The sequence below is a fragment of the Phocoena sinus genome, chromosome 11 (assembly GCF_008692025.1).
Source record: "Phocoena sinus isolate mPhoSin1 chromosome 11, mPhoSin1.pri, whole genome shotgun sequence".
In the NCBI taxonomy this organism is placed as follows: domain Eukaryota; kingdom Metazoa; phylum Chordata; class Mammalia; order Artiodactyla; family Phocoenidae; genus Phocoena; species Phocoena sinus.
This window is the reverse complement of record NC_045773.1, coordinates 103175361-103191496: the sequence shown is the minus strand read 5'-3', so window position 1 is coordinate 103191496 and position 16136 is coordinate 103175361.

The window sequence follows — 16136 nt, the reverse complement described above, 5'->3', positions numbered from 1 at the left end:
GAGCAGGTGGTGTGTGACTCCAAAGCTTCAAAGCTAAACGAGTTGACCTGGGTTAACCCACCTCACTCCACAGCCTCATTACCTGCTCCACTCCTTTTTATAAGGAAACAAACAAAAAAACTCACATAGTTAATTGTACACAAGTCGTTGTTATTAATTTTAGGACTATGTTTCTTCAAATGGCTGCAGATATACAATCAGCTTTTCTCCTTTGAGCCAAAACACTGGTTCTATTACAGTTAAAGCAAAATAGAGGGGCTTCCCTGGTGGCGCAGTGGTTGGGAGTCCACCTGCCGATGCAGGGGACTCGGGTTCGTGCCCCGGTCCGGGAAGATCCCACATGCCGCGGAGCGGCTGGGCCCGTGAGCCATGGCCGCTGAGCCTGCGCGTCCGTAGCCTGTGCTCCACAACGGGAGAGCCCGCGGCGGTGAGAGGCCCTCGTACCGCAAAAAAAAAAAAGCAAATTGAGGTCTTTCGTGTGGGAATGAGATAAACCCACTGTGTTTCTTCCGGCCAGGCCGCTCTTCAGAGCGCACCCATCTGGAGTCCTGCTGTCTCTGGCTTAATCGTTCAATGTGTCTCTACCTCTTAAACAGCTACGGAACAGTCTGTGGAAAACTGGCTGGAATCACCCATCCCTGTGCACAGGCACCCTCGGGAGGCAGGGCGGCCACGATGGGGAGCTTTTCTCTACCCACGTGACCAAGACCCACGGCCCTTGTTTGCATCAACCGCAGAAAGTAAGAGTGGCTGTGGTTCTTTGCATGGGACCCACCCCAAAGGGATTCTCTGCTCCTGGGACAGCGGGCAGTGTGCCTCTGGCCCCGACCTGTCCCCACATCACCCTTCCTCTCAGAACACGCCAAGAGACAGCCCTGACCACTCTAGTGACGAACTTTCTGGAAACTGTGGAGACCGGAGGACCTGTGCATTTGTCTCCCGCCAGAGTCATTCACTTCAGGACTTTGGGAATTGACGACTGTGTCCCCAAATCCAGCCCCACCTGGTGCTCAGGGACAGCCGTGCCCTGCGCTCTGGGGATACCGATAGAATGTTACCTACGTTCTGTCACCAAGACTCTGCACACGCGACTTCAGGTCATCCTCACCTCACCTCTTTCCCCTTAAAGCGCAGAGTTTCGGCAAGTCTAAGGCTGCACGATGGGTGAGAGGAAGGGCCAGGACTCCAAGGCCTTGGAGCGTTTAGGAAACTTTGGGAAGAAGTGGCTCAGAATCCCCTGCGGGTAAAGGGACGGCCTGTCGTGGGGAGATGCTCCTCCCCGCTCCAGCATCTTCAAGAGCAGAGGCAGCTGCCCGGCCCCCACTGGGTGGCGCCCTCTCCGCCCGCCTCCACCGGAGCCCAGGGTCATGGGCTCAGACCGCCCTTCAGGAGAGAAATCCCGAGAAACCGAGGCCAGGGCTGCATGTCCAAGTAAAAATTCCTACTCACCTGTGTGTGGTCACACACAGCTCACGGAGTCACCTGTTCTATATGCTGCACAGATAGGAGAAGACGTCCTTTAAAACGACAGATTTGAACTTGGAACTTAAGAAGGGCCCTGTTATACCCGACTTCCCACTGTCCTTATGGACAAAGCCAGCAGAGTTTATGCCAACATGCCTATTTTAATGACGCATCATAATGTTATTTTGAATAATTTAAATTTTATTTTAAATAACCTGATTTTAAATAATGTGTTGCTTGATGTCTTCTCTGGGTGCTCATATACGAAGAATCAGACGCCGAGATAGAGTCCGCTGAGAGCGAGGGCAATGTGCGAGGAAGGGCCCTGCTAGGCACACTGCAGGGACTCTCCCTCTGGACAAGCCATCTGCCCCGTGAGGGGCTTCCCGAATCCCAAGGAGGGCAGCTGGGATCATTCCAGAAACATCTATCATTCCAGAAATGCTATTTCTTCCCCACAGAGTTTTTGTAGTGAGGGCAGAAAACAAAACTTAAGTAAAAATTCAGAGCGTGGCTTTTTTGATAATATAGACGAACCACCATCTACACCAACCTTCCGCGACTCACATTTGGTACCTAGTAAAATGTAAGAAATGGACATTCGGGATAAACCTCTGCATCACACACCGTGGACAGTGGGGGGCCTGGGAGTTGCCTACTGCCTTCGAGCCCCGCTCTGCTGCCTGCAGGTCCGAGACCACCTGCCCTAACCCGCCGGACTCTCTCCTGCTCACCCGAAGACCTGCAGCCCTCATCGTCATGCACCATCTGGCTAGAGAACCAAGAAGACAACATCCTGAAGCTATTGCTTTCACACACCTCCTCTGCTTTCAAGGATAACCCTAAACAACTCTGCAATGTTTTCCCAACAAGAAAAAGTTAGCGTAGTTTTATCTTAAATGACCATCTCGGAAAGAGGGACGTAGAAGGCAAATTGACTAAAAGAAATAATCTGCAAACTGTCTGGAAACTAGAAGGCGGGTATCCTGCTAGAAACACCCATCAGTAGTTCTGTTAGGAAATTAACTCTTTACGTTAGGTTAGGTGTGCGCGCCCAGCAGTGCTTTAAAAATGACCTGAACAAGCGTTAGGGGGGATGTGGAGAAATGGGGACCCTGGTGTGTTGCCTGGGGGAATGTAAAATTGTACAGCTGCTGTGGAGAGCTGCATAGTGGTTCCTCAAAAAGCTAAAAGTAGAATTACCATATGATCCAGGAATTCCGCTTCTGGGTATCTATCCAAAAGAAGTGAAAGCAGAATCTCAAAGATATGTGCACACCCATGTTCACGGCAGCATTATTCACAACAGCCAAAAGGTGGAAACAACCAAACGTCCACCCACAGATGACGGATAAACAGAAGCTGGTCTCTCCACACGGTGGAATATTATTCAGCCTTAAACAGAAGGAAATTCTGACACAGGACACAGTATGGATGAACCTTGAAGACATTGTGCCCAGTGAAATGAGCCAGACACAAAAGCCATGCACTGTGTGATCCCACCCACACGAGTCACCAAATTCAGACACAGAGTAGAGAGGAGGCCGGCGGGGCGGCTGGAGCTTAGTGGGGAGATCGGGAGGTCCTGGAAGAGGACGAGGGGTGGGTAGCACAGCGCTGTCAATGCACTGAGTGCCACAGCACTGCAGACTCGAAAGTGGTGCAGATGTTCAGTGTTATGTTTTACCACAATAAAAAATGGGGGAAAGAAAGATGATCTGTACTGCAGGAGAGGGAACGGCCCCCTTCTCAGCCCTGCAGTTCTCAGCTCCTTCTTGGCCCTGAGGACGACCCTCTGCGCTGTCGGGGGGCCGGCCCTCAGCCACCGGGGCCGGGGTGCAGCTCTCGACACCAGGGCAAAGCCTCCTCTCCCTCCCCATCACTCGGGGGTTACTTCCAGGAGGGCAGACAGACAAGATTAGCCTCAGAAACAAAACAGATAAGACACTGAGGAAATGGTAGGAGCACACACTCTGCAAACACCCGGATTCAAGAATGTGTGCAGTGTAGACACGGGAAGAAAGCCATCTGCCTGCTGGAACCCGGGGCTGGAGGATGGAGGGCGCAGCCTCCCGGTTTCAGCGACAAGCTTGGGCGAGGGGAGACGTAGTTGACAGGTAGCAGCGTGTGAGTTTGGGGGCACGGTGTGTTGATCGAATACACTTGTGTGTTGCGAAACGCAGGTTGTCACATAATTGCCATTTCTTTTCTGTGGCGAGAACATTTATCATCTCCTCTGTTAGCAACGTTCAAGTATGTGATACAACACGATCAACTGTAATCACCATGCTGTATGTCAGAGCCCTGATTCATCTTATGACTGGGATCTCCCTTTTTAAAATCGTTCTTCTGGTTTTGACCAAGAGGTTTCCTTTTGTGGCACAACAGCGCCATCTCATGGACGAAGCTCATATGACACAAAGTTTCCTAAAAGCCGCTGCCCAGACAGCTGGGCTCTCAGGGCGGGCAGAGAGGACGATGCTATTTTTACAGGTCAAATAGGTGGGGCACAGATCAGAATCTCACGTTGCCTCCACTTTGCTCTTAAGATTTAAAAGTCTTTTTGGCACTTGAATTTGAGATAAGAGTCTGATCGCTAGCTCAGTTTCCCACTGAAAACCCTCACAGAAGAACACGCCACAAAAACGTGCAATCCTGTTCGTTGGTAAAAGCAAAGGAAACCCTACCATAGCCGTCAGGATGAAACTCTGCAAAGAAAAATACCCCTTCCATCCTCATCACCCTTACACGTCAGATCTGAGCTCTCTCATTCCCCAATTTTAAATTTTATTAGGACGTGTCCCATAATCTCTGCTGTTGCTTTTCTGTGCTGTATTTTTAAATAAATGTGTGAAAATTTATTCTGGACGTGTGGGATATCTTGGATGTGTTTGTCAAGGCTTAAATGGGGAAGTATTTTTTAATAAACATTGTTTATATTTAAGGTGTACAACATAATGATTTGATATCCATGTACATAGTGAAGTGCTAACTACAGTCAAGCTGACAATCCCTCTCCTCACAGAGTTGCCGCGTGTGTGAGTGTGTGGGTGTGAGATGAGAGCTACTGACATCCACTCGCTCCTAGTATTTCTGTGATCAGTGCCGCGTTATTAAGTTCAGTCATCACCCTGCACGCACATTGGGTCTCCACTCAATCATCCGACAGACGGCAACGTTATGCCCTTTGACCCCATTTCCCCTCCTCCTCCCCGCCCCTGGCTCCTACTTTCTGCTTCTGTGAGTTGACTATTTCTGATTCCAAGGGTAAGTTAGATCGTGCAGTATTTGTCTGTGTCTGGCTCACTTTACTTCATAATGTCTTCCAGGTTCATCCATGTTGTTGCAAATCACAGGATTTCCCTCTTTAAAACAAAAATAGAGACATAGATATAGGTAGAGATACAGGTAGAGATATAGGTATAGATATAGGCATAGTATAGATATAGGTGTAGATATATATATAGGTATAGATATAGGTAGAGATATAGGTAAAGATATAGGTATAGATATAGGTATAGTTATAGTTATAGATATAGGTATAGTTATAGGTATAGATATAGATATAGGTAGAGATATAGGTAGAGATATAGATATAGATGGTATAGGTATAGGTAGAGATACAGGTATAGGTATAGGTATAGATATAGGTATAGTTATAGATATAGTTATAGGTATATATATAGATATACGTATGGGTATAGATATAGGTATAGATTTAGGTATAGATATAGATATAGGTATAGATATAGGCATAGATATAGCTATAGTTGTAGATATAGGCATAGATATAGGTATAGATATAGGCATAGATATAGATATAGGTATAGATATAGGCATAGATATAGCAATAGTTATAGATATAGGCATAGATATAGGTATAGTTATAGGCATAGCTACAGATATAGATATAGGTATAGATATACATATAGGTATAGGTATAGATATAGGCATAGATATAGCTATAGTTATAGATGTAGGTATAGATATAGGCATAGATATAGCAATAGTTATAGATATAGGCATAGATATAGGTATAGTTATAGGCATAGCTATAGACATAGGTATAGGTATAGTTATAGATATAGGCATAGATATAGGTATAGTTATAGGCATAGCTATAGATATAGGTATAGGTATAGATATACATATAGGTATAGGTATAGATATAGGCATAGATATAGCTATAGCTATAGATGTAGGTACAGGTATAGGCATAGATATAGCTATAGCTATAGATGTAGGTATAGGTATAGGCATAGATAGATATAGCTATAGCTATAGGCATAGATGTAGGTACAGGTATAGGCATAGATATAGCTATAGCTATAGATGTAGGTACAGGTATAGGTATAGATATAGCTATAGCTATAGATGTAGGTACAGGTATAGGCATAGATATAGCTATAGCTATAGATGTAGGTATAGGTATAGGCATAGATATAGCTATAGCTATAGATGTAGGTACAGGTATAGGCATAGATGTAGGTACAGGTATAGGCATAGATATAGCTATAGCTATAGATGTAGGTACAGGTATAGGCATAGATGTAGGTACAGGTATAGGCATAGATGTAGGTACAGGTATAGGCATAGATATAGCTATAGCTATAGATGTAGGTACAGGTATAGGCATAGATGTAGGTACAGGTACAGGCATAGATATAGCTATAGCTATAGATGTAGGTACAGGTATAGGCATAGATGTAGGTACAGGTATAGGCATAGATGTAGGTATAGGTATAGGCATAGATATAGCTATAGCTATAGATGTAGGTACAGGTATAGGCATAGATGTAGGTACAGGTATAGGCATAGATGTAGGTACAGGTATAGGCATAGATATAGCTATAGCTATAGATGTAGGTACAGGTATAGGCAGAGATGTAGGTACAGGTATAGGCATAGATGTAGGTACAGGTATAGGCATAGATGTAGGTACAGGTATAGGCATAGATGTAGGTACAGGTATAGGCATAGATATAGCTATAGCTATAGATGTAGGTACAGGTATAGGCATAGATGTAGGTACAGGTATAGGCATAGATGTAGGTACAGGTATAGGCATAGATATAGCTATAGCTATAGATGTAGGTACAGGTATAGGCATAGATGTAGGTACAGGTATAGGCATAGATATAGCTATAGCTATAGATGTAGGTACAGGTATAGGCATAGATGTAGGTACAGGTATAGGCATAGATGTAGGTACAGGTATAGGCATAGATATAGCTATAGCTATAGATGTAGGTACAGGTATAGGCATAGATGTAGGTACAGGTATAGGCATAGATGTAGGTACAGGTATAGGCATAGATGTAGGTACAGGTATAGGCATAGATATAGCTATAGCTATAGATGTAGGTACAGGTATAGGCATAGATGTAGGTACAGGTATAGGCATAGATGTAGGTACAGGTATAGGCATAGATATAGCTATAGCTATAGATGTAGGTACAGGTATAGGCATAGATGTAGGTACAGGTATAGGCATAGATGTAGGTACAGGTATAGGCATAGATATAGCTATAGATGTAGGTACAGGTATAGGCATAGATGTAGGTACAGGTATAGGCATAGATGTAGGTACAGGTATAGGCATAGATATAGCTATAGCTATAGATGTAGGTACAGGTATAGGCATAGATGTAGGTACAGGTATAGGCATAGATGTAGGTACAGGTATAGGCATAGATGTAGGTACAGGTATAGGCATAGATATAGCTATAGCTATAGATGTAGGTACAGGTATAGGCATAGATGTAGGTACAGGTATAGGCATAGATGTAGGTACAGGTACAGGCATAGATATAGCTATAGCTATAGATGTAGGTACAGGTATAGGCATAGATGTAGGTACAGGTATAGGCATACATGTAGGTACAGGTATAGGCATAGATATAGCTATAGCTATAGATGTAGGTACAGGTATAGGCATAGATGTAGGTACAGGTATAGGCATAGATATAGCTATAGCTATAGATGTAGGTACAGGTATAGGCATAGATGTAGGTACAGGTATAGGCATAGATGTAGGTACAGGTATAGGCATAGATATAGCTATAGCTATAGATGTAGGTACAGGTATAGGCATAGATGTAGGTACAGGTATAGGCATAGATGTAGGTACAGGTATAGGCATAGATGTAGGTACAGGTATAGGCATAGATATAGCTATAGCTATAGATGTAGGTACAGGTATAGGCATAGATGTAGGTACAGGTATAGGCATAGATGTAGGTATAGGTATAGGCATAGATATAGCTATAGCTATAGATGTAGGTACAGGTATAGGCATAGATGTAGGTACAGGTATAGGCATAGATGTAGGTACAGGTATAGGCATAGATATAGCTATAGCTATAGATGTAGGTACAGGTATAGGCAGAGATGTAGGTACAGGTATAGGCATAGATGTAGGTACAGGTATAGGCATAGATATAGCTATAGCTATAGATGTAGGTACAGGTATAGGCATAGATGTAGGTACAGGTATAGGCATAGATATAGCTATAGCTATAGATGTAGGTACAGGTATAGGCATAGATGTAGGTACAGGTATAGGCATAGATGTAGGTACAGGTATAGGCATAGATGTAGGTACAGGTATAGGCATAGATATAGCTATAGCTATAGATGTAGGTACAGGTATAGGCATAGATGTAGGTACAGGTATAGGCATAGATGTAGGTACAGGTATAGGCATAGATATAGCTATAGCTATAGATGTAGGTACAGGTATAGGCATAGATGTAGGTACAGGTATAGGCATAGATGTAGGTACAGGTATAGGCATAGATGTAGGTACAGGTATAGGCATAGATATAGCTATAGCTATAGATGTAGGTACAGGTATAGGCATAGATGTAGGTACAGGTACAGGCATAGATATAGCTATAGCTATAGATGTAGGTACAGGTATAGGCATAGATGTAGGTCCAGGTATAGGCATAGATGTAGGTACAGGTATAGGCATAGATATAGCTATAGCTATAGATGTAGGTACAGGTATAGGCATAGATGTAGGTACAGGTATAGGCATAGATGTAGGTACAGGTATAGGCATAGATGTAGGTACAGGTATAGGCATAGATGTAGGTACAGGTATAGGCATAGATGTAGGTACAGGTATAGGCATAGATGTAGGTACAGGTATAGGCATAGATGTAGGTACAGGTATAGGCATAGATGTAGGTACAGGTATAGGCATAGATATAGCTATAGCTATAGATGTAGGTACAGGTATAGGCATAGATGTAGGTACAGGTACAGGCATAGATATAGCTATAGCTATAGATGTAGGTACAGGTATAGGCATAGATGTAGGTCCAGGTATAGGCATAGATGTAGGTACAGGTATAGGCATAGATATAGCTATAGCTATAGATGTAGGTACAGGTATAGGCATAGATGTAGGTACAGGTATAGGCATAGATGTAGGTACAGGTATAGGCATAGATGTAGGTACAGGTATAGGCATAGATGTAGGTACAGGTACAGGCATAGATATAGCTATAGCTATAGATGTAGGTACAGGTATAGGCATAGATGTAGGTACAGGTATAGGCATAGATGTAGGTACAGGTATAGGCATAGATGTAGGTACAGGTATAGGCATAGATGTAGGTACAGGTATAGGCATAGATGTAGGTACAGGTATAGGCATAGATATAGCTATAGCTATAGATGTAGGTACAGGTATAGGCATAGATGTAGGTACAGGTACAGGCATAGATATAGCTATAGCTATAGATGTAGGTACAGGTATAGGCATAGATGTAGGTCCAGGTATAGGCATAGATGTAGGTACAGGTATAGGCATAGATATAGCTATAGCTATAGATGTAGGTACAGGTATAGGCATAGATGTAGGTACAGGTATAGGCATAGATGTAGGTACAGGTATAGGCATAGATGTAGGTACAGGTATAGGCATAGATGTAGGTACAGGTATAGGCATAGATATAGCTATAGCTATAGATGTAGGTACAGGTATAGGCATAGATGTAGGTACAGGTATAGGCATAGATGTAGGTACAGGTATAGGCATAGATGTAGGTACAGGTATAGGCATAGATATAGCTATAGCTATAGATGTAGGTACAGGTATAGGCATAGATGTAGGTACAGGTATAGGCATAGATGTAGGTACAGGTATAGGCATAGATGTAGGTACAGGTATAGGCATAGATATAGCTATAGCTATAGATGTAGGTACAGGTATAGGCATAGATGTAGGTACAGGTATAGGCATAGATGTAGGTACAGGTATAGGCATAGATATAGCTATAGCTATAGATGTAGGTACAGGTATAGGCATAGATGTAGGTACAGGTATAGGCATAGATGTAGGTACAGGTATAGGCATAGATGTAGGTACAGGTATAGGCATAGATATAGCTATAGCTATAGATGTAGGTACAGGTATAGGCATAGATGTAGGTACAGGTACAGGCATAGATATAGCTATAGCTATAGATGTAGGTACAGGTATAGGCATAGATGTAGGTCCAGGTATAGGCATAGATGTAGGTACAGGTATAGGCATAGATATAGCTATAGCTATAGATGTAGGTACAGGTATAGGCATAGATGTAGGTACAGGTATAGGCATAGATGTAGGTACAGGTATAGGCATAGATGTAGGTACAGGTATAGGCATAGATGTAGGTACAGGTATAGGCATAGATGTAGGTACAGGTATAGGCATAGATGTAGGTACAGGTATAGGCATAGATGTAGGTACAGGTATAGGCATAGATGTAGGTACAGGTATAGGCATAGATATAGCTATAGCTATAGATGTAGGTACAGGTATAGGCATAGATGTAGGTACAGGTATAGGCATAGATATAGCTATAGCTATAGATGTAGGTACAGGTATAGGCATAGATGTAGGTACAGGTATAGGCATAGATGTAGGTACAGGTATAGGCATAGATATAGCTATAGCTATAGATGTAGGTACAGGTATAGGCATAGATGTAGGTACAGGTATAGGCATAGATGTAGGTACAGGTATAGGCATAGATGTAGGTACAGGTATAGGCATAGATGTAGGTACAGGTATAGGCATAGATATAGCTATAGCTATAGATGTAGGTACAGGTATAGGCATAGATGTAGGTACAGGTATAGGCATAGATGTAGGTACAGGTATAGGCATAGATGTAGGTACAGGTATAGGCATAGATGTAGGTACAGGTATAGGCATAGATGTAGGTACAGGTATAGGCATAGATATAGCTATAGCTATAGATGTAGGTACAGGTATAGGCATAGATGTAGGTACAGGTACAGGCATAGATATAGCTATAGCTATAGATGTAGGTACAGGTATAGGCATAGATGTAGGTACAGGTATAGGCATAGATGTAGGTACAGGTATAGGCATAGATATAGCTATAGCTATAGATGTAGGTACAGGTATAGGCATAGATGTAGGTACAGGTATAGGCATAGATGTAGGTACAGGTATAGGCATAGATGTAGGTACAGGTATAGGCATAGATGTAGGTACAGGTATAGGCATAGATATAGCTATAGCTATAGATGTAGGTACAGGTATAGGCATAGATGTAGGTACAGGTATAGGCATAGATGTAGGTACAGGTATAGGCATAGATGTAGGTACAGGTATAGGCATAGATATAGCTATAGCTATAGATGTAGGTACAGGTATAGGCATAGATGTAGGTACAGGTATAGGCATAGATGTAGGTACAGGTATAGGCATAGATGTAGGTACAGGTATAGGCATAGATATAGCTATAGCTATAGATGTAGGTACAGGTATAGGCATAGATGTAGGTACAGGTATAGGCATAGATGTAGGTACAGGTATAGATACAGATATATCACATTCTCTTCATTCACCCATCCATGGATGGACACCTAGGTGTGTACATGCCTTGTACATTATCCTGCAATGGACATGGGGATACAGATGTCTCCTCGAGATAGTGAGCTCATTTCCTTCAGACACCAACAGCTCTTGAGGGCTCCCTTTTCTCCACATCCTTGTCAACCCTTGTTATTTGTGGGTTTTGATGATGGCCATTCTGACAGGTGTGAGGTGATACCTCATTGGGGTTTTGATTTGCCTTGGGGAAGGTAGGTTTTCATAGTGACTCTCAGCATTCATTTGACTATGATTCTTGAGTCCCTGCTCTGTGCCAGCCATAAGCAAGCTTCTAGGGACACAACGACAATAGCAACACGGAAACATCGTGTCCTGACTGTTCTTCCAGGACCTCAGAAGTGCGGGCTCCCGGTGGACGGGGCAGAATTCTCTGAGCTCCTGGAGGATGACTCAAGTCCTGGAATTTCTTCAGTGTTTCCCGTATTCTTGCTGGTTCGGTGTCCAGTCCTTCACTGCGTGGCTTTTTTGGGCTTAGAGAGCGAGTACAGGTCAGAAAGAATTTTGTTGTTCCCGCCACTGTGGAGGCCGAACAGCAGAAGCTCGGGGTCTCCATCAGGCTCCCTCTGGGATCATCAACGCTCCCTCTTTGGGGATCGTCCCATCAACGTACAAACATGCTGTCTCTTCTCTCATTAAGAAAAAGGCGGGTCTCTCTCCTGACCCCATTTTCCTCGTCTCCTGTCCCAACCCTCAGCTCACTTCTGGGGCAGAATCCTCGCCTGAGCTTTGCCACCTCTGTCCCCTTGCTCTCTGGACTCAGTCCAGTGGAGCCCACCCCGGCTCCAGTCCGTCCTCAGCAGCCCCTGACGGACCTGTCTCACCCTCTCCAAACCCCTTCCTCACGGCCTCCAGGACTCCACCCTGGGGTCTCCTCTGTGCATTCTTGTCTTCCTAACACCAGTACCAGAGAGCATCCGCGCTTCCACCCCCTCACCGGCCAGGGCTGTAAGCACAGTCTGTATGCTAATGACGCCCCGCTGCTGTCCTAAACCCAAGTCCCACCCAACTGGAGAACCCCAGCCGCACTCCCCAGAGCCTGCTGCCCCAGAGCTGCCCCCAGGCTCTCTGATCGCCAGCCCGACAGCGCTGGGTCCACGACTCTTCTCTCTCTCCGCCGCCACATCTCATCTGTCAGAAAATTCTTTTGACTGTGTCTGCAAAATAGATCCAAACCCAAGCGCTTTTCCCCATCTCCACCTGGCCCCTGTGGCCTCTCACCGGATTCTCACCAGGACCCTCCTCCCGGTTGCCCTCCTTCGATTCTCAGCACAGCAGCCAGGTCACGTCACCTCCCCACCAAGCCCCGCAAATCTCGAGTCCCTGCTTTGCCTACGAGGTCCGACGTGAGACCTCCCCTGACTTCACCTCTCTGACCTCAGCAGAGAAGGAAACAGGACGTTTGTTCTAGGCTCACGAGATAAAACCACACTAATTACGCTAACGCACTGCTTTTCCAAGGTTCTAAGAAAGCCCACAGACATGTCCCCCGCAGGTCCTCGGGCAGGGCTGCCCTGGGATGGATGACCTTCTTGGTGCCATGCTGACGTCAGCCTCCATGCCCCTCTTCCCTCCAGCATTTCCCAGAGAAATCAGCGCAGGGAGGCCGTCCCTTTGGCACCCACGCCTCTCCGAGGTCAGAGCCCCGAAGCCCAGAGATGCTCGGCAGATTGCCTGTCGCCCCACCCCTCAGGGCATGTGTTAGGGGAGGAGGGGACCAGCGATGGAGGCTGGAGCGGGGAGGTGAGGAGAGGAGAGGAGACCCCCACCCCGTCGATTTAAGGTAAAACGTGTCATCTGGTTATTCGATGGGATTGGAAGGTCTCCGAGGAAGCCCCGCGGAGGCGGGACCACGGGCCTCCCGATGAGGGACTCGGAGCCTCCACCCCTTCAGGTGCCCTACCCCACCCCTGGGCATCCCTGCCCCGGGCCCACCTGGCCACAGCCTGGAGCTGGCTCCTCTCGGCCCCCTTAACAACACCCACAGGTAGGACTTGGTGACCACGCTTTTGAGATCGGGGCAGCAGGGTCCGAGGCTCTAACGAACAGCGAGAAGCTGAGGGGATCAGGTTTAATAAGGCTCTGGGGTGACACGCCGGGCTGGACCCCGTTCATCACAGCTCTTTATATCTTGAACATTCCCCAGCAGGGCCGGCCAGCCTCCAGGTGTGACACCCACGCCATCACTCGGGGCCCCGGGCTTACAAGGGCCTCTGCTGTCGACACTGGAAAATTCTTCCAAGTTTTGTACACGGCGGCCTACGTTTTCATTTTGCACTGGGCCGCCAGAGATGGTGCAGCGGGGCTGCCTTGCGGGGTGCTCCCCAGGGTTCATTCCTGTTAACTGGTGGTGTGAAAAAGCAGTGGTTTAGGAAACTTCGAGTTCAACAAAGTTAGATAACTTCCTTTTCTGAACCACAACTTGTAGCAACAGTTTAGATCAGAAACTCCTATTTAGTTATCTTCCTGCCAATAGCAAAGCTCTATTTATCACCACACAGATGTACGCGTACAGCCAGACCTCGGGGATGCTCTGGGGTCGGGTCCAAACCACCACTACGGAGTAAGTCACACGAATTTTCTGGGTCCCCAGAAAGTTATGAAAGTTCTGTTTACACTAGATTGCAGTCTATTAGGTGTGCAAAGGCATCATGTCTAAAGAAACAACATACTCAACTTTAATTTAAAAAATAACGTTCCTAGAAAAACGGCGTCTATAGGCTTGCTCGCGGCAGGTTTGCCACAAACTTTCAATTTGTAAAAAACACAGTATTTGCGAAGTGCAGTAAAACGAGGTCTGTCTGTTCTGTCGATTAGACTTTATCCCCAAAGTAATGCTTCTCAAGCACCGATACGCAGTGGATCCCTTGGCGGGGGAGTTCGCCTTGGTAGCATTAGTTCAGGCCCAGACAAGGCATTTCTTGGGCAGCCCCGATGCTGCTGCTGGTCTGCAGACCACCTCTGAGTAACAAGGTTCTAAAATGTACCTGCGGGCAGGGGGCTTAGCCCGAGGGTTAGTTCTGTCTCCAGTTTGTATGTTGCTTCATTGTATAGTGACGGGGTGATTCAGGAGAAAGGGAGTCTCTCAGAGCTTCAAAACGCTTCAAGTACTGGTAACTTTCCCTACAATGACTTCAAGGATCGATGATTTCACTTACGATCATTTCAAAGCTGAGTCGTTTGCAATAATGGTCTCATTTTAACAAGCACCTTGTGAGTGAGGCAAGGCGGACAGCATGACTCCAGTTTTACAGGTGAGGAAACGAAGCCTTAGGGGGTTGGCTGCCCTGCCCAGGGCTACAAGCAGGTGCCACGGCGAGGCCTGGACTGTCCTCCTTGGACCCGGGGCCTCTAGGACGTAGGCGCATGTGAACATCCCAGCGCCCCTTATGTACAGGGCTCCTGTCTTTACGTCAATCTTATTTACAAAGAGGTTTGCTTTACAGTGAAGTTTTAAGTTACTCTTCTTTTGTAATCACCGGATCCTTTTTCTTCCTTTTGAAAACAGTTCATTATTCTTTTTTTTTTATCAAAACAATAAATGTTCATTGTTTAAAGAATTCAAGCAAGACAGAAGAGTATAAAGAACTCGGTAAAATCTCACCATGTCGGATGGGACCTCTGTTAACATTTTAAGGGCCTTTCTTCCAGTCGCCTCCTTATGACCTGAGGGTGACCCGTTGGGGGAAAGAAAGAGCAGGGGTTTCCTCTGGTCAAATAATTTTGAGAACCTTATGTATATTATATTCCCCACCTGAAGGTCACAGAGAACATTAGTATTTTAAAGGCTCACAAAACCGCGGCAGCAAAAAACGTTGGCATAATAAACAGTGCTGCAAGAAATATCCTGAATTAGATTTTTTTCAGTTGTGTTATTATTTCCTAGGGGAACAAGGCATTCACATTGCCCCACCCAAAGGCTATGGGCGTTTACATGCCCACAAATTGTTCATAGATTTCCCATTTTCCAAACGCTGCCACCAGCAGATTTTATCAGTCCCTTTGCCCTTTGTTGACCCGATACACAAACAAAACTAACTATTGTTTTTATTTCTTCCTTTGATCACTAAGGAGGTTGAACATCTTTTCTTGTGTTCATTGGCTAGTCTGTGAACTGCTTCTTCACGTTCTCTCCAAATTTTTATTTGGGTTTCTTTTATACTTTTTTTCTTTTTTGAGTTCTTTGCCTCACAGGAAAATTAATCTGCTACCATGTGACTTGCAAATGATTTCACCAATTTAGTTTTCAACATGCCTATTTTATTTCATTTTGCTACCCAGTTGTTTTAAATTAGTACACCATCACATACATGGGTTTGGGGATTTCTGACATGCTTATTTGAAAGACCTCCCCCAACCAAGATTATAAAACTGTTCACCCCCGTTTTCTTGTAACATTTTATAATTTCTGTATTTCAATTAAAGCCTCAATCCATCTGGACTGTATTTTCACGTGGGGACTGAGGGAAGCGTCTACCTCTATGTTTGTCTAAATCACGAGCTGGGAATCACACCCCATGTATCAGATAATTAATTTTTTACTCTAAGATGACAGGATGTTCTTTAAAATTTATTTTATATTTCATGCCCAGCATCACTCACTTTTGGTGGATAGCTGCATGCGTTCTGAGAAACGTAGAGAGTTGCGTAAACAGCCCCACAGGCAAGATACAGAACAGTCCCAACACCCCCCAAATTCCTTCTCGCTGCCCCTTTGGAGTCAAGCCACACCCCGTCCCTAACCCACGGCAGC